This window comes from Mytilus galloprovincialis, chromosome 10 (assembly GCF_965363235.1).
Source record: "Mytilus galloprovincialis chromosome 10, xbMytGall1.hap1.1, whole genome shotgun sequence".
NCBI classification, from domain to species: domain Eukaryota; kingdom Metazoa; phylum Mollusca; class Bivalvia; order Mytilida; family Mytilidae; genus Mytilus; species Mytilus galloprovincialis.
The window spans coordinates 49,525,377-49,552,074 of record NC_134847.1 but is presented as its reverse complement, the minus strand read 5'-3'; the positions used below and the strand labels follow the sequence as shown (position 1 = coordinate 49,552,074).

General features: G+C 32.4%; 1 long non-coding RNA gene across 1 annotated transcript; it reads left to right on the top strand.

Moving 5' to 3' along the window:
• Positions 1-3,120: 3,120 nt before the first annotated feature.
• On the top strand, positions 3,121-26,414 carry LOC143049212 (uncharacterized). Its single transcript, XR_012970127.1, has 3 exons — positions 3,121-3,215; positions 24,992-25,162; positions 26,157-26,414. It is a non-coding gene; the product is annotated as an uncharacterized LOC143049212 (long non-coding RNA).
• The last annotated feature ends 284 nt before the right edge of the window (positions 26,415-26,698 follow it).

The window sequence follows — 26,698 nt, the reverse complement described above, 5'->3', positions numbered from 1 at the left end:
TTAATAACTAAATATAACCCATGCATACGTAAAAAAGGGTATCAGGAAAGAATTGCATTTACTGCAGTTTGACGAAGATTGTGGACACGTATTAAATGTTGACCAATAGTTATGTATAACTAACACAAAAGTCTAGGAGACATGCTTAAAAGATCAAAGTTAAAAACTATACCAAACAATTTAAAAGTTGGACCCCTAATGAAGGCAGATCTGTAATGCTGTGTATTGATGAAACATTTAAATATATATAATTTAACATGTACTAGTATATGTATATTTTTTTATATTTGATTATGTTAAAGAAATGCATCTTAATCTAAGATGACCATATAAAGTTTTTACTGACAAAATACTAAAATAGTGTCTGGTCCTATTAGACAACATTGGATGCGTGGTTGCAGAACCAAGTCAATCATCTAACCCGACTCGCACGAACTTAGTTCTTTTGATGTTGTTGCTTATCAAAACAGCTGATGCAAAATAATAGTGGACTGATATAATTTTAGCTTAACATTTTTTTGTCAATTCATTTGCATTATAATTTTAAGGTAAATGTGCTACGAAGTATATTCATAAAGATTTTCACAATGTCAGAGGGTTTTTGTCAGTCGGTGGTGACTCCTGACCGACATCTGTCTCTTACAGATTTAAACATTGGTCATGAATTGGCATATCAAAAATTATACACGAAACATTTTGGGTATAAATGGTTTCTATAAGTTTAATTTCGTTAATTATTTAATTCAACAATTTTGTTGAATTTTGATTTTAAAATGGTGATATATGACAGCTAAACTACACTTTTTATATGTGAGTATAATCTTTTAGCAACAAAGAAATCTAGTATTGGTGAAGCTTATCACTGATCTTATGCGGGTAGCTAACAATAATTCTTTTACAAAGCTGCAAACCCGAGTTCGTCTTGTTTGTAATTGATAAAGACTGGTTTCGACACATACTGAAGAGATGAAAGGTTATTGCGTTCTATATACCAATTACAAATAAATAAATTAAAAATCGGCAAAATTAGACCCTTCATAATCAGAGTAGCAAGTTGTGATATGTACAAGTATACGCTATGATCTGGAATGAAATAATGCTTTAACGGTATCTTTAAAAAGTGTTGTAAACTCTCTATGGACATTCCATGCTTATCGTTCTACATGCACCCTAACTTTCGATAGTTTGGATTCAACGATTTGAACTTATGATATTCTACACGATTTCGTGGGGATAAAAGGAAAACAATAAAGAAATGCTGAGAATACTCTATAAGACAGCAAAAGTGTTTATCAATTCCAGTCCCCTGAAAGATTTTGACATTTTTCATCCGTAAATAAGTAATCCAGCTTAGTTGTTTCATCATTTATACTTCCTGTGCTCTGTCAAATGCTGTGATATTCTCACAAGAACAACATTTAATCTTCCCATTCATTGTTTCATCATTTATACTTCCTGTGCTCTGTCAAATGCTGTGATATTCTCACAAGAACAACATTTAATCTTCCCATTCATTGTTTCATCATTTATACTTCCTGTGCTCTGTCAAATGCTGTGATATTCTCACAAGAACAACATTTATACTTCCTGTGCTCTGTCAAATGCTGTGATATTCTCACAAGAACAATATTTATACTTCCTGTGCTCTGTCAAATGCTGTGATATTCTCACAAGAACAACATTTAATCTTCCCATTCATTGTTTCATCATTTATACTTCCTGTGCTCTGTCAAATGCTGTGATATTCTCACAAGAACAACATTTAATCTTCCCATTCATTGTTTCATCATTTATACTTCCTCTGCTCTGTCAAATGCTGTGATATTCTCACAAGAACAACATTTAATCTTCCCATTCATTGTTTCGTCATTTATACTTCCTGTGCTCTGTCAAATGCTGTGATATTCTCACAAGAACAACATTTAATCTTCCCATTCATTGTTTCATCATTTATACTTCCTGTGCTCTGTTAAATGCTGTGATATTCTCACAAGAACAACATTCAATCTTCCCATTCATTGTTTCATCATTTATACTTCCTGTGCTCTGTCAAATGCTGTGATATTCTCACAAGAACAACATTTAATCTTCCCATTCATTGTTTCATCATTTATACTTCCTCTGCTCTGTCAAATGCTGTGATATTCTCACAAGAACAACATTTAATCTTCCCATTCATTGTTTCATCATTTATACTTCCTGTGCTCTGTCAAATGCTGTGATATTCTCACAAGAACAACATTTAATCTTCCCATTCATTGTTTCATCATTTATACTTCCTGTGCTCTGTTAAATGCTGTGATATTCTCACAAGAACAACATTCAATCTTCCCATTCATTGTTTCATCATTTATACTTCCTGTGCTCTGTCAAATGCTGTGATATTCTCACAAGAACAACATTTAATCTTCCCATTCATTGTTTCATCATTTATACTTCCTGTGCTCTGTCAAATGCTATGATATTCTCACAAGAACAACATTTAATCTTCCCATTCATTGTTTCATCATTTATACATCCTGTGCTCTGTCAAATGCTGTGATATTCTCACAAGAACAACATTTAATCTTCCCATTCATTGTTTCATCATTTATACTTCCTGTGCTCTGTCAAATGCTGTGATATTCTCACAAGAACAACATTTAATCTTTCCATTCAATATCTGTACTTCTATCTGTAACGCGAATTACCAGTCATTTAAATACGTCACAACATCGATCCATTCGGTTTATGTTCAATATTGCTTGCTTTTTTTTTAAACATAGCTTCGAATATTTCCAAGGTGGAACAGACCAATCAACACATACTACGCATCGTATAACGTCAGCGCATAGTAACCACATAAGTATTTAAAGCACAAACTATTGAAGGCAATCATATTGGAATGCTTTGCGTACTAACAAGAATGATTATATCTATCATAGTTCTATGTATGCACACGATGTTCATTACTGTACAAAGTGAATCAAGATTAAAATTGATCTCAGCGCACCGTAAGCCTGAATATGACAACAAATATGAAGAAGAGAACGCCATTGGAGCCTATCCTGTAAGATTTGTAGGGGAATGCGGTATAAAATGTGTATCAAATACGCGTTGTTTATCATTCTTTTACAACAATCTGACACGAATGTGTATTTTACACTCAGATCCGTTCACCTATACTGCGATGTCATCTTCAGCGAAAGGGTGGAAATTTTACCTTTCACAAGAACGTAAGTCTACATAAATTTATGTACTAGTAACTTCGTATTTTGTCTGGTTTACAAAGGTTTAACCCTAGTACCAATGCTGAGTGTATTTACAACTTGGTCGATGCCGCTACTGATGGATAATTTCCTTCCCGTGCGTATCACCAGCCCAGTAGTCTGCATTTCTGTGTTGACATGAATTATCATTGCTAAGGTCATATGAAAATTAACTGTTGGCAAAACATTGATTTTTTCGAAATATGAAGGATTTTCTACTCCAATGTTAATTTTCATTAACAATAAATATGTTCTGAACCATGTGAGTATTAGGACAATATACGTATGTCGACCATATGATAATATAATCGTTTAATTATTAACGGGCCGGACCACAGGTGTATTTTGTATATGCATATTCTTAATAATTGCTTTTAATTCAAACTTCCTTCGCAGGAATACACAGTTCGTTCTCCAAACCAAAATCGACACAAGTTACTAACTTATTTTTTTTATATTTTACAAATGAGGTGAATCTTATATAAATAAGGAGATGACTATCCACCAAAGTCTATCTGCTATCTTGCTTCGCTAGGGTCAATATCGTGCGCATCATGACAATTTGTTTATCCGAATTAATACAAGATACATATGTACACAAATTGTATTATATGTCTCTGATATTATGTTTCATAATAAAAAATCGGTAATGAACTTGAAAAAAGTTGTTTAACTTTAACCAATAAATTAAAATATGATTAAATGAGTAAAAATTTGATTTTATATTCTCGTAAATAATATAAATTATGACATTTAAATGTCGGATCTATGCAATTTACAGTAAAAGTAACTTTCAACATTTGTGCTATTATTTACCATACGCGTATGGTCAGACCATATGTGTATATACGCATACAATCATTACCATACTCGTATGGTCAAAATACTAATATGTTTCAAAACATTTATTAATTATAAGTAGTGATAACTACCAGTATCGAATCTTGATTAATATCATATCTATAAACGAGGATTTCATGGTATATAAATACGAAACGTTTAACTAAAGACACAATTATTACTTTTATGTATACCATAATGTACGAACAATCTAAACACGGTCTTACATTTCGGTTTTTATTTTTTTTATGTACTTTCTATATATCTAACATTTTTACTACAGTTCCTATGTATCGATAGTCACGGGAATGACAAGTAAACTAAAATTGAATTAACTAATACACTCGTTTGCATGATGAAAATTATCTCACATTGAAAAGTTAACCTTTTTCCGCTCTAACGGCAAATGCAGTATCTTGTATTCAACCAGCATTGACATTGGTAAAGTAATAGTAATACTTATTCCTCCCTCTATAGTTACCGTTTTTTTCTTAACTGAATACGTTAACTTTTCAAAATTCCGACGTCATCCCTTGCTTTCAGTATATGCACATGTATTATAAAGCTGTGGTGCTTGTAATTGCTTGTTTTTTTAAATGATTTCTCTTTTGGTATTTGGGATATTCCGATATATTCAGTTTGGAGTACAAATTTATGACAGATATGTCAACATGCTCAGATATAGGGAAAAAATAGCAAATTTTGTAATGCCCCCACTTAGTTGATACATCCAGCTAGCAGACTATGTGTCCCAATGGACAGTATTTGCATTCTAATGTTTAACTGGCTAAGGATTCCGTCGCAAACAACAATATTGCAGCGTTTTAACTCGTCGAATGAGAACGTAAAAAGATAAAATTAAATAAATCAAAGGGAATATAATAAAAGCGAAATGCAAATACATCATTTTTACATCATTGAAATAAATCTGAATAAAATAATATTTACACAGTTGATACCAAAATATTCCTAAGCTAATAACATGTATCTATTTTGTATTATTTATCAACAAATTGTTACAATAATTCTACCTTGATTTCTGTCATTTGCATCCGCCTTTCTCCTTTGACATACCCATCTGACAAGTACATGTCCATGGAACTGTCTTATTATGCTCACTGGCACTATATGATGCATTTACCTATACATGATGTGCACTTGGCATTAAATGAGGTGTGAATATCCTTAAATGATGTGTAAACATCCTTATGTGATGTGCAAATATACTTATATGATGTGCAAAATATACTTATATGATGTGTAAATATACGTATATGATGTTCAAGTATACCTATATGATGTGCAAATATACTTATATGATGTGTAAATATACTTATATGATGTACAAATATACTTATATGATGTTCAAGTATACCTATATGATGTTCAAGTATACCTATATGATGTGCAAATATACTTATATGATGTGTAAATATACTTATATGATGTACAAATATACTTATATGATGCAAATATTCTTATAAGATGTACTTTTTCTTTTATATTGTGTGCAAACATCTTTATATGATGTGGTTGTGTCATTATGTTATGTGCTTGTAACATAATATGATGTTGTTCGGATAACTTTAATATACGATGTCAAAACGTACATATATGATGTGCTTTCATCGTATCGTTTGTATGGTCAATAAACATGATTAGGATTTGAGCGATTATTCTCTATGCCATAACTGATTCCGATCTGTTTCTCCGGAATTATTCAACCCGGCTCAAATCTGTAACTATCGTTTGGAAAATGGATGATATTTTAAAACAGATAAACCTTGGCACGTTGGTACCTTCTTTCAAAGATGAAAATATCACATCTGTCATGAATATGAATCACAAAGTTTAGGTTTAATCAATGGTTCTTTAACAATGAACATAGAGTTAAAGTGATTAAATCATGGGCCCTTGACTGTGTACTGAGAATTTCGAACCTGGAGTTCAAATAATTGATCTACCAGAGGATCGTTTTTTTAATGCCAGTTTACTGTTTCTGATCTAGCAGCCCCAGCCTCGTATCAGCTTCCATAGTGCAATTTATAGAAAAAATAAGACATTGCAATTTAACAAAAATCGACGTTTCAAACATTTCGGAGGAAGACTTAGATCCATTAATACAGGAGCTAGTTGTAGAATATACCTGCTGTGGCGAAAATATGGTAAAACATTATTGCAAAAGACAGCTATACTGGTATAATAATTTCCTCTTTTTGAATTACCGCTTTATTTAAATCCATTTCCTATAGTAATTTTTAGAAGTATTTCATAACAAAAGCTATAAAATGTTCTACTCGTGCATGATTATACCGATATGGATGATTGATTGATTGATTGATTGATTGATTGATTGATTGATTGATTGATTGATGTTGAATGCCACTTTCAGTACTATCGTGCTATTTTGTGGCGGTCAGTTTTTATTGGCGAAGGAAGTGTACAGAGATAACCACCGACCTTCGGTAGGATAACTAACAATTCTAGTCAAGTTAAGATTTGAGTCGAGAATACCTGACACGTACAGGAATCGAACTCACAACCTAAGTGTTGACAGGCTAGTGATACAGTTGTTCGACAACTAAGACCAATCGGACACTCTGGCCCCCGGTATGGATAAAAAGAGATATTTGATGAACTTCAACTCGGTGCATTTAATCTGCGCTCAGTTTTTTTTTTACATGTGTTCGTGCATTTTTTTACAGCTTCAACTAGACAGTAATCCGTAACATGAAATGTTTCGTTGGAATTCGCTCATATATACCCTTTCAGACTCAAGGCATCGAACTGTAAACTTGACTAAGGTAGCAACCATTCATCTTTTTTTTTTTTTTTTTTTTTTTTTTTTAAATTGATACTTGTTTATTCCAAATATTTCCTGTTTACAATTTCCTCAGTTGCCCAGGATGCAAACTGTGGATTCCCGTTTACATTTAAACCAACTGTCCGGGAACGTAAGGCTGAAAAAGTGCACTGTATTATCAGAAAAAAATAGTATACATGTAATAATGCTTATATTCTTTTATATGACAATGAGTGAAAAAAGAAATATCTTTCTAGAATGTAATACTTGTTATAAATAATATAACATTATAACATAAAGGAGTGCACCTATAAACCAGATTCACATAACATTATAACATAATCGAGTGTATCTTTAAACCATGGATTGCCGTAATCAATATAAATTAAAGAGATATAAAAAAAACAGACCACATAACATCGTGACTGTTATCTCCTGCGAGGTATGTACTTATAGTATAAAATTAATTAATGTGTTTATTTTCTCTTTGTCTAATGTATTATTCGATAAGTAACAGGGTACAGATTTCAGATGTGTTATCATGTATGATTTCCAAAGATTCAAAATATATGCAGGGGACATTTTTATCCCATCATATTTGATTTTGTTTCTTATTTTCCACAAGGACCATTTTGTCAAAATAAAAAAGAGATTTACATGTAAAGTTTGGTTCGATTGACCACTGCTATCTCCCAAAAGCATAAAATGTTTTAAATTTTCATCATCTAATTGAACATTCCATAATGTGAAAATATCTTTGATTTTACTAATGATTAATTTTGTTGTATTGCAATCGAAAAATAAATGTTGCAGATTTTCAGTGTTATTAGCAGTTTGGCAAATATGACATTTTCCGTTTGACAATTGCATTTTTTTAAGTCTACTTTCCGTATATATGATATTGTGTATGCATTTCCATTGAAATTCTTTCATTTTATTGGTGACATTAACTTTTTTCAAATTGCCCCATACTATTTTCCAATTAATTTCGTCGCCATAAAATTCTTGCCATTTTAGTTGACATTTTGGATATATATTCATATTAATCATGTCTCGAATATATTTGAGTTTTAATTCTTTAGGTTTGATTTTTTTTCCATTTCTGTCTAATATAACCATTTCATTAGAAAGTTTCAATTCTATGTTTGTTTTTTCATTAATTTCATTATCAATTTTTAAAATTTGTAAGAAGTCAATTGGTATTGAACTTTTAACTCTTGAAAATTCCGATATACAGTTTCTTTTATCTACAAGTTTTTCAAATATAGAACAACAACTGTTAAATGTTTTGGTTTCTTCGTTCCATATGTCTTTGATATATTTTATGTTACTTTTTAGAAAGGAAGAAAAAAAACAATGGTTTTTTTTTAAATGAAATTTTTGAATTACCAAATAGTCTCATATTAAGTACCTCGTTCTTAGTTTTGGGATTATCTCCCATTTTTAGAAAATTAGACCATGTATAAATCATTTTTTGATAAAATACAGGAATATTTTTAAGATTTAGTCCTTTAATATTTGAACATTTACATAAAAAATACTGATCATTATACTTGTTGTCAAATTGTCGAAGCCAATACTTGCCAATCGCATTCCAGCTTTCTAATGGTTCGTGAAGAATACGATAAAGAGACTTTATTTGCTTACTTCTAATGAATAAGTCGATACTAATCATGCCCATTCCGCCCTTTGTTATATCAAGACAACAAACCTGTCTTTCTATTTGGTTAACTTTCCCATCCCATATAAAATTCCAAATGATACTGTTTATTTCTTTTGAATATTTGTCAAGAATACCCCGCATTTCAATTTCATAACTACACATGGGCAATATGAAATTTTTTACTATTAAGGTTTTACCACTAAATGAAAGTTTCCTGCTTTTCCAAACGTGGACACAGTTTTTAATCTTTTCTATTATACTTTGCCATATAGCATCATTATCAATTTCATATCCGTGATTTACTCCTAGGGTTTTTACATTACCTGTAATCCATTTAATTTTATTAAATTTTAGTTTTTTCCTTTTAAGAGATCCTATAAGTAAACCTTTTGTTTTATCAAAATTAATTTTAGATCCCGAAGCTTTTTCATATAGCGTTAGGACATCAAAAGATGTTTCTACTGATTTCTCATTTTTGTTAAAAAGCTGAGTGTCATCAGCAAAATGCATAATTTAGTTTCTATACTTTTACCCCCTCACCAGGTATTTGAATCCCTTCAATTTCCTTGTTACCTCGTATTGCACATGCCATTGGTTCTGCTTGCAAAATATATATAAGTGGTGCTATTGGACAGCCCTGTCTGGCCGACCGTGTTATAGAAAAATATTTTGAAACATGTCCATTTGTTTTTATACAAGTAATAGCATCATAGAGTAACATTTTTATCCATTGTCTAAATTTCCCCCCAAAATTAAACTTTTCTAATACAAAATCCACCCATTCCCATTCAACTCTATCAAAGGCTTTTTGTTGATCAAGAAATATTATTATTCCATCTTCGTCTTCGTTGTCAATATAGTCTATTATATCTTGAATTAATCTGTTAGCATCAATAATGTTTCTTCCTTTAACAAATCTTTTTTGATCTGGATGTATTATTTTCGGTAAGACTTTTTTCAGTCTCATTGCAAGAAGTTTTGCTATGATTTTACAATCGGTGTTAAGTAATGTAAGAGGTCTCCAATTTTTAATATTTTCTCTTTCACCACCCTTATATAATAATGTAAGAACCCCTTTATGTTGTGATTTACTTAAGGCATTTTTATCAAATATTTCTTGAAGGAGTGTGAAAAAATCATTTTTTATTATATCCCAATACAAAATGTAAAATTCAGATATAATGCCATCCTCACCTGGCGATTTGTTAGTCTTGAGATTTTTGAGCACTTTTTCTAATTCTTCCATATCTATATTACTATCAAGCATCTCCTTATCGTCTGAACTTACCTTATTTTCAATAAATTGGCAAAGCTTTTCACCGCTATGTTTGTCCCACCCTTCAGCAGTAAAAAGTGGGCAATAAAATTGTACTTGTTCTTTTAATATCGAATCAATATCATATTTCTACTCACCCGTTTTTGTTTTTATGCGATTCCATAACTTGTTTTGACCATTTTTCTTTTCTAAACTAAAAAAATATTTCGTAGATTTTTCACCTTCTTCTGACCATTTAATTTTGCCCTAATCTTCGCAGATTCTGTTAATTTTGTATAAATATCCTTAATTTCGCTTTCAATTTCGGTTATTCTAGAATTGGTGATACTTGTTTTTTCCTCTACTAATTTTAATGCTTCAAGTCGTTTTTCAAGTTTTTTTAATGTGATTGTTATTATATACTCCATTTAGTGTTTTACTAACATCAATTGTTAGAAATTTTATTTTATTTTTAGTAATATCCCACCATTCTTGTATATCATTATATTTGTCTTTACCATTCATCTTTTTATTTTCAAATGCTTGATTCCAAATTCCTTGAAAAGACATTATTATTTCAGAAGGTAAGCAAACAAAATAGTATGTTTCCAGTGAAAATACTTGTCCTGTTTAGAGAATATGTAAGAAGTTGATACACAAATTTCAAGTATTTTCATGTTTTGTAAAACCTGCCTTACTTTTCTCAAGATATAATTAAAACAAGACGCAAACATGGACAGAAATCTTACATTGGAAGTGTTATATCTGCTATAAGGGACCGGTCATTTGTATCCTGGAAAGGAGGGATAGGATAAGAGGAATATATAAAGGGGGTATCCATTTTATTTTTATACGAACGCAAAAATATGACGCCTTTAATGAATGATATGGCGATGTCGTCGTCGTCGTCCGAAGACATTTGTATTCCAGACAATAATTTGAGTATAAGTGTATGGATCTCTATCAATTTGTTCCACAAGGTTCCATATCACAAAAGAACATTTTTTGGATTGATTTTGGGGGTTATTGTCTTAACTGTCCTCAGGAATAACATGAATAAGGTGTCAAAAAAAGACTTTTTCTTGTTTCAATACAATAACTTGTGTATCAGTATATGGATCTCTTTGAAATTATACCAAAAGGTTCCATACCGAAAAGGTGGGTTGGGATTGATTTTGAGGGTATTGGCTTAATTATTTTGGATTTAGGGGCAAAAACAATCCTTTTCTAATACTTTGTATACATTTCTTATTTCTTGGCCCATTAATTACTATGGGTTTTGATTCAAAGTCTTATTTCTTAGGGTTCTGATATATCGTAATTCGTACCGTATATCTATATTTGGGATTTTGGGCCCCGTTTTAAAATTGGCCTAAATTAAGTTCTACAGGGTCTACAATTAAACTTTGTTTGAATTCAACCAAAACTGCATTTCAACAAAATTGAATATCTGGGGATCTTTGATATGCCGAATCCGACCGTGTATTGAGATTTTGGATCTTGTGTCCCCGTTGTCAAATTAGTCCACATTGAGGTCAAAAGGTCTAAAATAAAACTTTCGTTTCATTTCATAAAAAAATGATTACTTGGGGTTGTTTGATATGCTGAATCCAACAATGTATTCAGATTTTGAATCTTGGTCCATAATACATGTAATACGTTAATGTCTTATCCAATTTTTAAGATCTTAGACCACATTCATTCCGTTTCAGAAACCAATGCCGTGTCAAATATTTCATCACAATTCAAATTCAGAGCTGTATAAAACTTAAATGTTGTGTTGTGTCCATACTTGCCCAAACTATTCAGGGTTCGACCTTTGCGGTCGTATCAAGCTGTGCCCTGCAGGCCAATCAATGTATACTTCAAGTGGTGGTTGGCATTAACATTTCTTTTACAAAACTTTTGCAGTTCTGTATTTCAAATATGAAAATATTATAGCTGATATGATGAATATACTATGTTCTCTTATGTTTTGCAGATTTTCTCGAATCTTTCCTGATTATACTTCTTTCCATATAGTAAAGAAAACTCTAATCTATGTACTAGTACCTGTTTCCTTACATGATTAATCGTAAATCTCCTGATTGAGTGATTATATTAATGGTTTAAGATAATATCCGAGATCCAAATCCTTAGTTTTAACATGTTCTTCTAGGAGAGTATTTTTCATCTGAAGCTAAAATTGAATGAAGGTGTGGTAAATATCAATGAGACCATAACCGGCATATCCAAATAAAGTTTCCGGAAGTCGCAAGCAACTTCCATACTTTAAGGTCTAGATCCTCTACTGATGCAATATTATATATTTATAATAGAAAAAAAAAATATATGCATTTCTTTTGTTATAACGATCAGAAGTATCCAGAAATGTGTGTGAGTGTGTGGGGGAGTGAAAGTTTTATGTCTTTTGAAAAAAAGGGGAGGGGGGATCTTGAATTTACTTTCCTTCTTCAAGGTGGGGATAGAAAAAAACCCAGAAATTCCAAAAATTCCTTCCAGGACCCCCAAAGAAAGAAAATGACCTAAGTAGTTGATTTATGATGTTAGTCATGTTTAATTATTTATCTGTAAATCTTTTCTTACTAACCATTTTGCAAGGCAGGGTTAGGCAATAAAACAACAAAGGCCCCATTACCGTAATGGTCCCTTTAGTATGAGCATATTCAGACTGTTTGCGTTCACATATTAAAGTTTTACCCATGTCTGTCCGTACGTCTAAAAAATGGTTTCCGTTCTCTAACTTTAGTTTTCACAACAGAAAGTAGAGTTGGGCGTTTTCAGACCCTTGTAAGCAAAGATTTATAACGTTTTATGCAGGCGATGTCATCATCTGTGTCCCATGGACACATTCTTCATTAAAAAAAATCTAGTGTAGTTTTCAAGATAAATGCAAAAAATTAAAAGCCGCTGATGCAAACTGAATCTCCCCGAACTGAACCTTTTTATAAATAAAATTAAAAAAAATTCAAGGGTTTAAAATTTTGGTATGCTTCGAGGAACAAATTTTTACCAAACGTTATTTTTCACTTGCATAAATGTATTAAAATTAATAATAAGATACGCAAGTCTTTATCAAACATCAATACAAAAAATAGCTCGGGCTAACTATTTGGGCATTTATGTAGATTGTGTACTGTACTGCTCACCATTTCAACTTTTTACAGTTTCTAACCAAAAACTATTATTTAAAGCCAAATACTCCTACAAAGATTCATCGCAGAAATCAATTTGGTGGAAATAGAAAGTACATGTAGGAATAGATATTGACATTCAGCGAATCTTTTTTAAATGAAAAATGTATACTATTTTCCGTTTCGTTTCAATGAAAACTGTTGGCAACTGTGACCAGTATCGGCAACCTATCAATAGTAAATAGTAATCGTTGAAAGGGATGGGGTCTCCTTATCATCAAGCATGTAGAGTTTCCAAACAAATAGCTTTGCATGCGCAGTTTCAGTGAAGAGGATTTTTTTTTAAATTGACAAGTATAAATTCAAAGATCGACTCTGGTGGTATCAAATTTTCCCAATCAGAACTAAATAAGGTCTTTTATACAGGAATGTCAATACATTATTCTTGCAAAGAATTATTAAATTTTGCTGAGGTGTTTCAGAGAAAAAGGTGAAAATGTGAAAGTTTACGGATGAATGTTGTGTGAGTTTTGCTAAGGATGTACTAACATTGTGTCATGGATGGATACCCTATATCCTTTGTTTTTCTATTTCATTTGAAAAGAGATTATTTTAACATCCTCAATCCTGAAGCTTTAATTATTACGGAGCACTGTTGGTCTTGAGATGTAAAGTCTAGCACTTAAGATGTAAAGTCCAGCGATTAAGATATAAATGAAATGTATATCTACAACGCTGATCATTATATGTAACACAACACAAGGTTATTTGGAACAACTGTTTATTTAACCGGTCTGGAGCGGTGTGTACATAACAACCGGTGTCCATAACGGACGGGATTGTTTAAACAGTACACGCAATAGTGTATATACAATGTCATTTGAATATAACATGTATAACAGTTTATCAAAATTTCTATTACTTTGACAATAAAATAAAATTGAGAATGGAAATGGGGAATGTGTCAAAGAGACAACAACCCGACCAAATAAAAAACAACAGCAGAGGGTCACCAACAGGTCTTCAATGTAGCGAGAAATTCCCGCACCCGGAGGCGTCCTTCAGCTGGCCCCTAAACAAATAAATACTAGTCCAGTGATAATGAATAAGTTTCTATTCGAAAGATACACAGACAAATATCTATCAAGCTGACTTTAATTGACATGTTTTGACCAAGCTGGACAATTGATAGTTGTAGAATTCGCGTACGTCCAGTTCATTAATTAATTGTTATTACAACATGTCACCATATGGCCTACATGTAAATATGTACTTGTAGTTATATGTAACTTAACGGTAAATTAAAACAACCTTTCCTCAAGGTCATGATTCTCTTGATAGATATTTCCCTGTTTTATTTTATTCAATTTAATAAACATATTGAGAATATATAAATATATATATATAATATATATATAACTCGTCTAAACATCAACCCAACAATGTTAGATCTGTAAATTTGCTTTCGCAAATTTTTGGTTCTTCCCTCGCCGGAATTCGAACCCATGCTACTGTGATATCGTGACACCAAATCGCCTGCACTGCAGCCGTCCCGCTAGACCACACGACCACCTGGGCTCTCAAAAAAATAGCTTTCGCTGGCCGTGTGTTACCTTTCCTCGTCAGTTTTAATCTAGCGGCGTACTACAGAACATGATATAGAAGGCATGAAGATGTTATTGTTACAGATCAGCTAAATTATCTATAGTAAAGGATCCTACAAATTAATGTAATATACAGTCACAGAAAATAATTATAATTATAAGTACGTCTGAGTCAGTGACAACTCTACAACAGATGTATCCATCGGATCGCATCAATGATGGTGATACATGGCTGTGTACATAATGTATATACAACTCGTCTAAACATCAACTCAACAATGTTAGATCTGTAAATTTGCTTTCGCAAATTTTTGGTTCTTCCCTCGCCGGGATTCGAACCCATGCTACTGTGATATCGTGACACCAAATCGCCTGCATTTCAGCCGTCCCGCTAGACCACACGACCACCTGGGCTCTCAAAACTAGAGGCTCTAAAGAGCCTATGTCGCTCACCTTGGTCTATGTGAATATTAAACAAAGGAAGCAGATAGATTCATGACAAAATTGTGTTTTGGTGATGGTGATGTGTTTGTACATCTTACTTTACAGAACATTCTTGCTACTTACAATTATCTCTATATATAATGAACTTGGCCCAGTAGTTTCAGTGGAAAATGTTAGTTAAAATTTACAAATTTTATGAAAATTGTTACAAATTGACTATAAAGGACAATAACTCCTTAGGGGTCAATTGACCATTTCCGTCATGTTGACTTATTTGTAAATCTTACTTTGCTTAACATTATTGATGTTTACAGTTTAATTTATCTATAATAATATTCAAGATAATAACCAAAAACAGCAAAATTTCCTTAAAATTACCAATTCAGGGGCAGCAACCCAACAACAGGTTGTCAGATTCATCTGAAAATTTCAGGGCAGATAGATCTTGACCTGATACTGTGGATTCATTTATTTTCGTGGGTACCAATTTTCGTGGATTAAGAAAAACTTGCATATTCGTGGATATTTAATTTCGTGGTTTTGCTGAATTCTGCATACAAACCTATAGAAAAATTATCATTCGTTGAATATTTAATTTCGTGGTTTTACTGTGCCCACGAAATCCACGAAAATTGGTATTCAACGAATAATAATGAATCCACAGTAAACAATTTTACCCCATGTCAAATTTGCTCTAAAGGCTGCGGTTTCAGAGTTATTAGCCAAAATCTACATTTCACCCCTATGTTCTATTTTTAGCCATGGCCGCCATCTTGGTTGGTTGGCCAGGTCACAGGACACAATTTTTAAACTAATTACCCCAATGATGATTGTGGCCAAGTTTGGTTTAATTTGACCCAGTAGTTTCAGAGGAGAAGATTTTTGTAAAAGATAACTAAGATTTACAAAATGGTTAAAAATTGACTATAAAGGGCAATAACTCCTAAAGAAATCAATAGACTATTTTGGTCCTGTTGACTTATTTGTAGATCTTACTTTGCTGAACATTTTTGCTGTTTACAGTTTATCTCTATCTATAATAATATTCAAGATAATAACCAAAAACAGCAAAATGTCCTTAAAATTACCAATTCAGGGGCAGCAACCTATCAACGGGTTGTCCAATTCATCTCAAAATTTCAGGGCAGATAGATCTTGACCTGATAAACAATTTTACCTGGTTACAGATTTGCTCTAAATGCTTTGGTTTTTGAGTGATAAGCCAAAAACTGCATTTTACCCCTATGTTCTATTTTTAGCAATGGCGGCCATCTTGGTTGGCTGGCCAGTTCACCGGACACCTTTTTATAACTAGATACCCCAATGATGATTGTGGTCAAGTTTGGTTTAATTTGGCCCAGTAGTTTCAGAGGAGAAGATTTTTGTAAAAGATGACCAAGATTTACGAAAAATGGTTAAAAATTGACTATAAAGGGCAATAACTCCTAAAGGGGGTCAACAGACCATTTTGGTCCTGTTGACTTATTTGTAGATCTTACTTTACTGAACATTTTTGCTGTTTACAGTTTACCTCTATCTATGATAATATTCAAGATAATAACCAAAAACAGCAAAATTTCCTTAAAATTACCATTTCAGGGGCAGTAACCCAACAACGGAATGTCCGATTCATCTGAAAATTTCAGGGCAGATAGATCTTGACCTGATGAACAATATTACCCCATGTCAGATTTGCTCTAAATGCTTTGGTTTTTGAGTTATAAGCCAAAAACTGCATTTTACCCCTATGTTCTATTTTTAGCCATGGCGGCCATCTTGGTTGGTTGGCCGGGTCACCGGACACAATTTTTATAACTAGATACCCTAATAATGATTGTGGCCAAGTTTGGTAAAAATTGGCCCAGTAGTTTCAGAGGAGAAGATTTTTGTAAAAGCTAACGACGGACGACGACGACAACGACGACGACGACGGACGACGGACGACGGACGACGGACGCCGGACGCCAAGTGATGAGAAAAAAAGAGCTTTCGCTGGCCGTGTGTTACCTTTCATCGTCAGTTATATTTCTGTGACTGTATCTTGCATTAATTTGTAGGATCCTTTACTATAGATAATTGACCTCATCTGTAACAATTACATCTCCATGCCTTATATATCATGTACTGTAGTACGACGCTAGATTAATACTGACGAGGAAAGGTAACACACGGCCACCGAAAGCTTTATTATTTGAAGCCCAGGTGGTCGTGTGGTCTAGCGGGGGACGGCTACAGTGCAGGCGATTTGGTGTCACGATATCTCAGTAGCATGGGTTCGAATCCCGGCGAGGGAAGAACAAAGCAAATTTACAGATCTAACATTGTTGGGTTGATGTTTAGACGAGTTGTATATATATATATATATATATATATAAGTACGTCTAAACCACTGACAACTCTGCGAAAGATTTTATCAATCGGATCACCAGCAGTGATGGTGATACAAGGCTTAAAATACATTCTGTATATATAATTTGTCTAAACATCATGCTACTGAGATATCGTGGCACCAAATCGCCTTGCACTATGCCCGACACGCTAGACCACTCGACTACCTAGGCTCTACAATAATAAAGCTTCCGGTGTCCGAGTGTTTCCTTTCCTCGTCATTTTTTATCTACTGTTGTAACACAGTACATGATATATAAGGCATGAAGATGGAATTTTTAAAGATCAGCTGAATTATCTATCGTAAAGGATCTTACAAATTAATGCAGGATGCAGTCACAGAAATAATTCTACTATAAGTACGTCTGAACCAGTGACAACTCTGCGACACATTTTATTCATCGGATCACCAGCAGTGATGGTGATACAAGGCTGAAATGCATTCTGTATATAGAATTCGTTTAAACATCAGTCAACAATGTTAGATCTGTTAGAGTGTTACCTTTCCTCGTCAGTTTTTATCTAGCGTCGTAACACAGTACATTTTTCTACATTTGAAAATGCCTGTACCAAGTCAGGAATATGACAGTTGTTGTCAATTCGTTTGATGTGTTTTATCCTTTGATTTTGCCATTTGATTAGGGACTTTCCGTTTTAAATTTTCCTCGGAGCTCAGTATTTTTGTGATTTTACTTTTTTTGTAAGATCCTTTACGATAGATAATTCAGCTGATCTGTAAAAAATTCCATCTTCATGCCTTATATATCATGTACTGTGTTACGACGCTAGATAAAAACTGACGAGGAAAGGTAACATAAATACTCTATCAAAAAGGTAACCTCCAATTGTAAGCTTGTTTTTACTTTATCTAGTTGCTCTTACTTAAAAACGTTGACCAGAATGTCCTACAACCAAGTAGGTACATGTAATCTGTCGAAATATTAAAATCTTTGGAATTCCCGCCAATTTTCAATTGAAATCTTTTTGCGCTATCAAAGCTGTACTATGACGTCGACGTTAATTCCGTGAACGTAGAGACAATCAAAAAAAGCCTTGGCACTGAAGGGGTTTGTTTACAATCGGTTTGGCAGTGAAAGGGTTAATCATGTTTATTGACCAGAACAACGATAAAATCACATCATATAAGGACGTTTTGACATCATCTGAGGAAGAAATCCGAACCACATAATATAATATTATAAGCACTTCATATAATTACACAACAACATCATATACAGATGTTTGTGTTTGATATAAGAAAAAAATGCACATCATATAAGTACACTTCCACATCATATTAGGATTTTTGCCCATCATATAGGTACATTTGCACATCTTATACGGATAGTTGCACATCATAAAAGTATATTTGCACATCATATAAGTTTCTTTAATTTGCACGTCATATAAGTATCTTTGTATCATATAAGTATATGTACACATCTTATCAGTATATTTGCACATCATATAGGTATATTTGCACATCATATAAGTATACTTGCATATCATATAAGTATATTTGCACATAATATAAGTGTATTTTCACATCATATAAGGATTTTTGCACATCTTTTAAGGAAATTTCGCCTCATCTAATTACGAAATAATTCATAGGGGCTTGAATTTATACTGATTTTACCACCGGTTGGAACTTTATGCTAAAATTTTTACCGCGAGCGAAGCGAGGGGTAAAATATCGGCTTAAAGGGCAAACCTGTGCTAAAATCAGTATAAATTCAAGCCCCCATGAATTATTTCTATTCTAATAGGACAAATACGGCAATTCTTTTGGATCGAAGCGCTCTAGGAGAAGGCAAATATTTGCCGTTCCCGTAAATAAACGCACAATTACATTTACGTAAAAGAACGGAGCAACCTGAACTAGTGGCATGCTTAAACTATTTACAATAACGAATTTAGATAGGTGTGGATGAATTTAAATGATAATTTTACTTATATGTAAAAATAAATGGCTTATAACACATTTTATCATCGTTTGTTTACGTTTCTTTGTTGTGATGATTTTCGGTTTCACAATCGTGCATTTTCCCGTAAAATGCTTATATTCTTACGTCATCGTTCAATGACGTCGGGTAGCTCATTTATAAAAAAAGCATATGACGTGGGAGTGTGATCGAGCTCATTCATAAAAAAGCATATGACGTGGGAGTATGATCGGAACAGCACAAACAATATATTTATATTTTACCACGGGTGTGTACTCAAAGCGTTTATAGAACGTCATATTAGAATGTCAAATTGACAATATATAAAGGTTTTTGCACATCATGTAATGACAAGTGCACATCATATAAAGGAAAATGTACATCATATAATGAAAATTGGTGTAATAAGACAGTTTTGGCGTTCCATACATTTCTGTTAGTATAACTATGTGTCAACTTCTGTTAAAGTGTACATCTTAATGGGTTGTTACGGTCGTGTTTTCAAACGCATGCGCTTTTCACATGGGGGTAAATTCGTTCATCATACGACAATTTAACCCTTCACATCAATATTCTTACTTTAAAAGCTATTTGTGTTGACGATATTTTATGGTATTTTGCATGATCACAAAGTAAGCACACATTTCCCATGCTAGTTTACAACGACTCGCAATGGGTCTTATCAAATAAGATTTGATTCATTTTACACAGATCTAATTTTCAAACGTCAGGAAATAAAAATTATTTGTTTTGATCAATTCATATCTGAAAATTTTATACAGACGAAAACTACATAAGAAAGTACTGGTTAAAGGTATAAAATGAACAGTTCGTTATAAATCGTTTCCGCTCTGCCTTTTACATATTAATGATTGTCTTGTATTCAGGTTGCTGTCAAAGAAGTATTATCTAAATCTACTTTCATATTCATTTAAAAATTCACGAGTAACAAAGAAAGAGACTATTTTGTATGTTTGATCACATCTATATCCTATGATCAAATTATAGGAGAATGGAAAATTTGAACTGTCATGCTCTGAACTTTGCTGACAAAAGAAAATATCAACGTATGAAAATTGAATTTAACAATTAACACTGTAATGTTTCGGTTTTTTTTTCGTGCTAGGATTCCCGGATAGAATACTTAGGTGTGCCTCCGGTAAGATACTTCATTATAAAAATCTTAAAGGAAGTTCATACATTGTATAAATTGCTGCTTCAAAACTGTTCAATATAAAAGTAAAGTGGTTCATCAAACACATGAAAAGAGATAAATATTAAGATACATATAGGTGTATGTAGAGCAGAATGTGCTTACCCTTCCTCAGAATCTGAGATCCCCCAATTTTTGTGGGGTTCGTGTTGATCAGTCTTTCGTGTTGTGTACTCTTGTTCGTTATTCGGTCTTTTTCTTTTTTAGCCAGGGCGTTGTCAGTGTATTTACGACTTTGAATGCCCCTTTAGTATTTATCGCCCCTCTTTTTTCTACATGCTTGATAATAAATATTCAAGGTGTCAATTGTTTGTGATTTGTTCTAAATATGATTTATATATATTATTTGAATTATATAGTGTCTTATAGTGAAATAAAATTGAACTGCTTCTCATTTACCAAGCTGATATTCCCTCATTCTGAAATTTGAAATATAGATAGATAATAGATAGATAGTTTTGCAACCACTTAATAAATTGTTGTACATAATATGACGATAAGTTGGGTAAACAGATTGTAAAAAAATAACCAACACGTTATAAATTTTATGCGTCCAAAACGCATTTCTGTAAACATGTATTCCAGACTCATTCAGTGAGCTGAATTTCCAATATGAGCTATTCTTTTAGAGTAAATATTTTTATTATCTATATTCGGCTTGTATTACATTCCCTCACCGTGAATATACATAGGGTTATTGCTTACAAGGAAGTTATCTAACCAAGAGTTTCTATTGGTGAATTTAAAATCATCCATTTGAAAATTTAATTGACGCCATCATAGTTAGATGACCGTTTTGGAAAATATCTTTCACAGATGACGACGTATATGTTTCAGTTGTCGAAACCATAACACCGTCCACTTTTCCTCAAATTTGACCTACCGAGGTAAGGCTTTTTACCGAGTTTTTACTTAAAACATGATTGTGACGTCATCCTATTGTTTTACCCGTTCTTTATTTCAATGATTGGACTTTCATTTACCTGTCAGAAACCATTATGTTACCTTTAACTGTCTAATATTTTAACAATAATCCTCCTCTTTCTTAACAATATTGAATATAGTTTCTGTGTGTGTGTCATTATAACGTTGTGTCGTTTGTTTTCTCTTATTTTTGAGTGTAAATTCACATTGCGATAAGACGTGTCACGGTACTTGTCTATCCCAAATTCATGTATTTGGTTTTGATGTTATATATATATGTTATATTTGTTATTCTCGTGGGATTTTGTCTATATGTGTTACATTTTAGTGTTATGTCGTTGTTCTCCTCTTATATTTAATGCGTTTCCCTCGGTTTTGGTTTGTTATCCCGATTTTGTTTTTTGTCCATGGATTTATGAGTTTTGAACAGCGGTATACTACTGTTGCCTTTATTTGGACAGCTGAAAGTAGCATAATTGATTCTTACATGTAAATGATAGTTCAAGAACTGAAAAATTCAGTCAGTTCCCACAATTATTTTCTTCATGTGAAATAAAAATACAACGAAAGAACAAATTACAATTTCACAGAAACATTTTATTAAAGTCACCTTCAAATACAATCAGTTTGTCACTCATCAAAAAACTTTCAATTTGATTTTCACACTGCCAAAACTTATTTCACAGCCATTTTTCTCATGTTTTGGGTGGTCTCCTTTATCACCAATTTGGTTAATATTGCTCGTCGTAAGTTTTGTTTTTTGTTGCTTTAATGTATTTCTTTTTGCAAAATATTTATCCCCGTCCGTCTTTGGATATAAAAATCGACATCTGGTTTTGCTCTCATTCTTCCTAGCATCATTTTCAGCTTCAATTTAAATGAAAAAAAAATAATAATACTTGTAACGCTTGATAGATCATGCAGCAATACAAGGACCACAAGTAAAAAAATTGTATTATCATAATCAAGATTAATTAATTCACTTGAAGTAAATGATTTACCATGTTTTTATGTGCAAGCCACATATTGTTCTTTGGATAAAATAGCCAATACAGAATTTGATTAACAACCTACACCCCACCCTGTGTACAAAGTGCAAATCGAGAACGTGCTTCATTAACAAGAGGACTACAATAGATTGATAATTTTCAGGTGTCGGCGTTGATTAACAAGTTTTTTTATCTGATATTATTGCCTGTATAGGAATATAATACAAAACTTCGCTTATTAACGACGATGAATATGGGAGGCAAAATAAAGGAACACGTTACCGCAAGTTATCTGTTAAACAAATCAATCATGTGTCCGATTCGCACTTTGTTCGTGGTGATCATTTCTATTTAACCAATGTACTCTATCTTGAAATTTAATAAATGTAGGTGCTAGATTTAAACATATGTTTTTTAAATAAGTTTTAGACAGTTTGTGATTGCGTTATATAAATTTGAACATAAAACCTTTTACTGCATTGCATTGATTGAAAAAAGGGGGGACAATTTATGGCGATGAATTTATATATTAAAATCATATTAATTCATTTTTACAAATAAAAGATGTAATATTTGGATCATAATTCTCTTAAAATTCATTGAAATAATATAAGATGGGAATATTCCGATGAACAACAAAAGAATTTAAATTGATTGCACGCGTGCTATCTCTTCATTTGTGCTCATTCATTATATCTTATAGTGTTATATTTGAAATAAAATCGAATGCGGTGCACTCGATATGTTTATACCTCTTTCTTCAACGTGAACCTGTCTTCACACGTGTTTCTATTTTTTTCTCATTCGACTAATAAGAAATAAAACCCCAGAAGAAATAATGAGATAATAGGAGAGGACTACATTTTAATATATATATATATATATATATATATATATATATATATATATAAACATTTGCCATTATGAGCTGCTACAACTATATCCTCTTCGTTGTCCGCACTGAAATTAAATATATCTGAATACACATTTGATTTTAAATCAAAAGTTTGAAACAACACAATCACTAATTGACATCACTTTCTTCGTTATTTGCATTAAGAATATACTTTCATCGTCTTTATCAAAAATATATATAAAGTAGTCCTAGCGCACGCAAAAAACATGATACATTTTGTACGCATACACTGTGTCTTCATGTACATATATATTTACCTTTAACTGTCCTTTATTTTTGTCTATTGTTTAAGTTGATCTACTGTTTAAAGGGGCCAATTAGGATAATGTAAATAAAGTATATCAACAAAACAATTTACACACTTGATGAAAATAAATCTTAAAAGAAGATTTATTTGTTTGCTTTTTTCACATTTTTTGACATGTTAAACAATGTTTTAAGTAAGATATAAGCCTCTAACAGTTCATTCTTATTGGACTGGTATCGGCTTATATACTTTAATTACATGACCAAATTGATAGGTACCACATGTAGAGCAGATATGCTTACCCTTCCAGGAATACCTGATATAACCCCCGGTTTTTTTTTGTGGGATTTGGGTTGCTAAGTGTTTAGTTTTTTATGTTATGTTTTGTATAATGTTAGCCTTTTTGGTAATTTTTCATTTTTTGTTTTACTATGGCTTGTTAGTTTGTTTTCTATTCATGAGTTTGAATATCCCTTCGGTATATTTGACCTCTTTTTTGAATCATATGAAATGGATGTAAAAATTCAGTATAATTCATTAAGCATTTTAAAATCAACATATTCTCAGGTGCCGTTTCAGGGAATGGTTTGCTGTACATAACCTTATTTTTTATTTTGTGGACAGGTAGAAAACAATTGTCGTAACTCATTCACAAAGCTTTAACGAACTTAAAATAACGGACAAGCATATTGAATGAATAATTTCCGTTTTTCTGAAGGATGTTCTTTAATCTTATATTATATTTTATATGAACAAATAAATACGAAAAATCTTGTAACTAATTTGTAAGGTTAATTATCACAAATGAAGAGCACATGGTGAAAGAATAGTTTTGACACCTTTATCATGTTGTGTTGAGCCCTGTCTCAGTTATTTCACTTGATATTTTTACAATGTTTTGCAACTCATTACTAACTTTCTATGCCCAGACAGGAAACATAATTTAACTTGGATTTCTCTGATTGGTTAGTGGTACACAATTTAATCGCTTTCAAAGTTAACAGACACGCCAAATCGGGTCTCTCATATTGGTTAGTGGTACAAAATTTAATCTCTTCTCACGTTAACAGTCAGGACAATATTATTTTAACTTACTCTGCAAGATGAAATTTCATCTAGTTTCTAATATGGAACCTGTTTAAAAAAATATTCGTTTTAATATCCGTCAATAGTTTTGTATCTTAAAATTGTTGTGACCTTAGCAAATTTTATTTTTCTGCAAAACAGTCTGTTGTTTTGTGGCTTTTTCGTCGATGAACATCCCACATATTCCTCTATTCTTGTTGTTTAATTAAACATTTTTTGTTACAGAACTATTTCAGCTATCAGTATTTTATTTCATAATAAGATAACTACCGTTAATTGCAATTTTGCCAGGTGCTGGTCGCTGTTTGGTCAACTTGTTCTACTACAGAGAACTGGACTTGTGTTATAAATTTGAACCGCCAATTCAAGTGTCCGTTGTTCATGACGATTTCGTGTGTCCAGGAAGTGAGCTCATGCGTATCGATTCCAATGAAAGACACGATTATATCAAGCTTGTTACAGGTAATGAAAAGCTAAAAGAAATGAAAAATACACGTTGAAAATTTTAATGCGTCCAAAGCGCCAATTCTGGATGTATCTTCATCAGAAACGCTCAAAGCCAAATATTTGAAAGCCAACGATTTGAAATACCGACAATTTATATGTGTTAGTAATAAATCATTATATTTCCTTTTTTCTTTGCCAATTTGACATATTATAAAATTATAAAAAAACATATTTTTTTTTAATACTTACGGAAATAGAAAGAAAAACAATCTGTCTTTTTACAAATATAATCTGCAGATTTCCGACGAAATGAATTAGTATCAATCATTTGCAAGTAAATGTTAAAAAATAATATAATTGACTACACCAGCTTTCAGAAAGATAATATTTTGGTAGTTCCTTTCCCATAGTGTTTAAAACAGAGACGTCTCAGATACTCATACAACAACTTTATCTTGAATACTTTTCAGTTATTGCCACATTCTTGATACAGGTTTCCCAAGATATTACTAGATATTTAGGAATATCCTTGGTACTAACATACCATCACTTGGATATTAACACTTGAGAACAAGCAGGAGTAGTTACTGGACTATTATCCCGATTCTATTGATCTTTGAGTCAGTGGTTCAAAGGTCACGGTAACAGTGGCCATGAAAGGACTCTGTATTTTGAATGAAAAAGACACCAACTGTAGTCAATGGGTCAAAAGTCTAAGTTAAAGTTTCAGTATAATCGAATGTTTTCGAATAACAGCTTTTGTCTCATTCGTCTTAAACTTTGGTACAATTCCTTGTAAAACCTCTATTGATTATTTATACTTCAAAGAACAAACTTCTTCCGGACAATATCGTCAATAAATTGAGGAAGTTTCACTCATGAAAGGGTAATGAGCTTTGGTTTGAGATACTTAAATTCATTTTGAGGCAGCTGTGTGAAAGGCCAAGTTCACAACAGCAATTATTTCTATTCCTAATTTATAATTAATACAGACATACATTTATTTCAGCTGACATTGGAAGAGTGTACAATAATGGAATATGTATACAAGGTAAAAAGACACAAGGTAAATGGACGTACAACGATGGATCTACAATGGAGTATTTCAGGTGGGAACCAAATCAACCAAGTGGAGATTCTAACATTATCCGCATAATTCGGTCTAGCAACTACAGTTGGAGGGTTTCTTATTATCCAAGAAGCGAATGTACCTACATGTGTGAATATCAATCACAGAATTAAAGATGTTGACGCTATTCAATATAAAATAAACCTTTACTTCACTTTTCAAAGAATTGTTCGGTCCATATCTCAGTAAAAAACTACACATCCAAGCAGATTTTCCCTAAAGTTTTCATACTTGGATGTTGTTTTTATTCATGTGCTGTTGAATATGCTTCAGCATCATTTTAATTTGAAATTCCTGTTGAAGTGGTTCGACATTTTTGGCATAATTCTTAAATTCAAAATATAATACCAATAAGCTTAATAGTTCGTTTGTCCCGAATAGGAATGATTTAATCATGTGATAGCCATGTTTTTGAAAGTTAC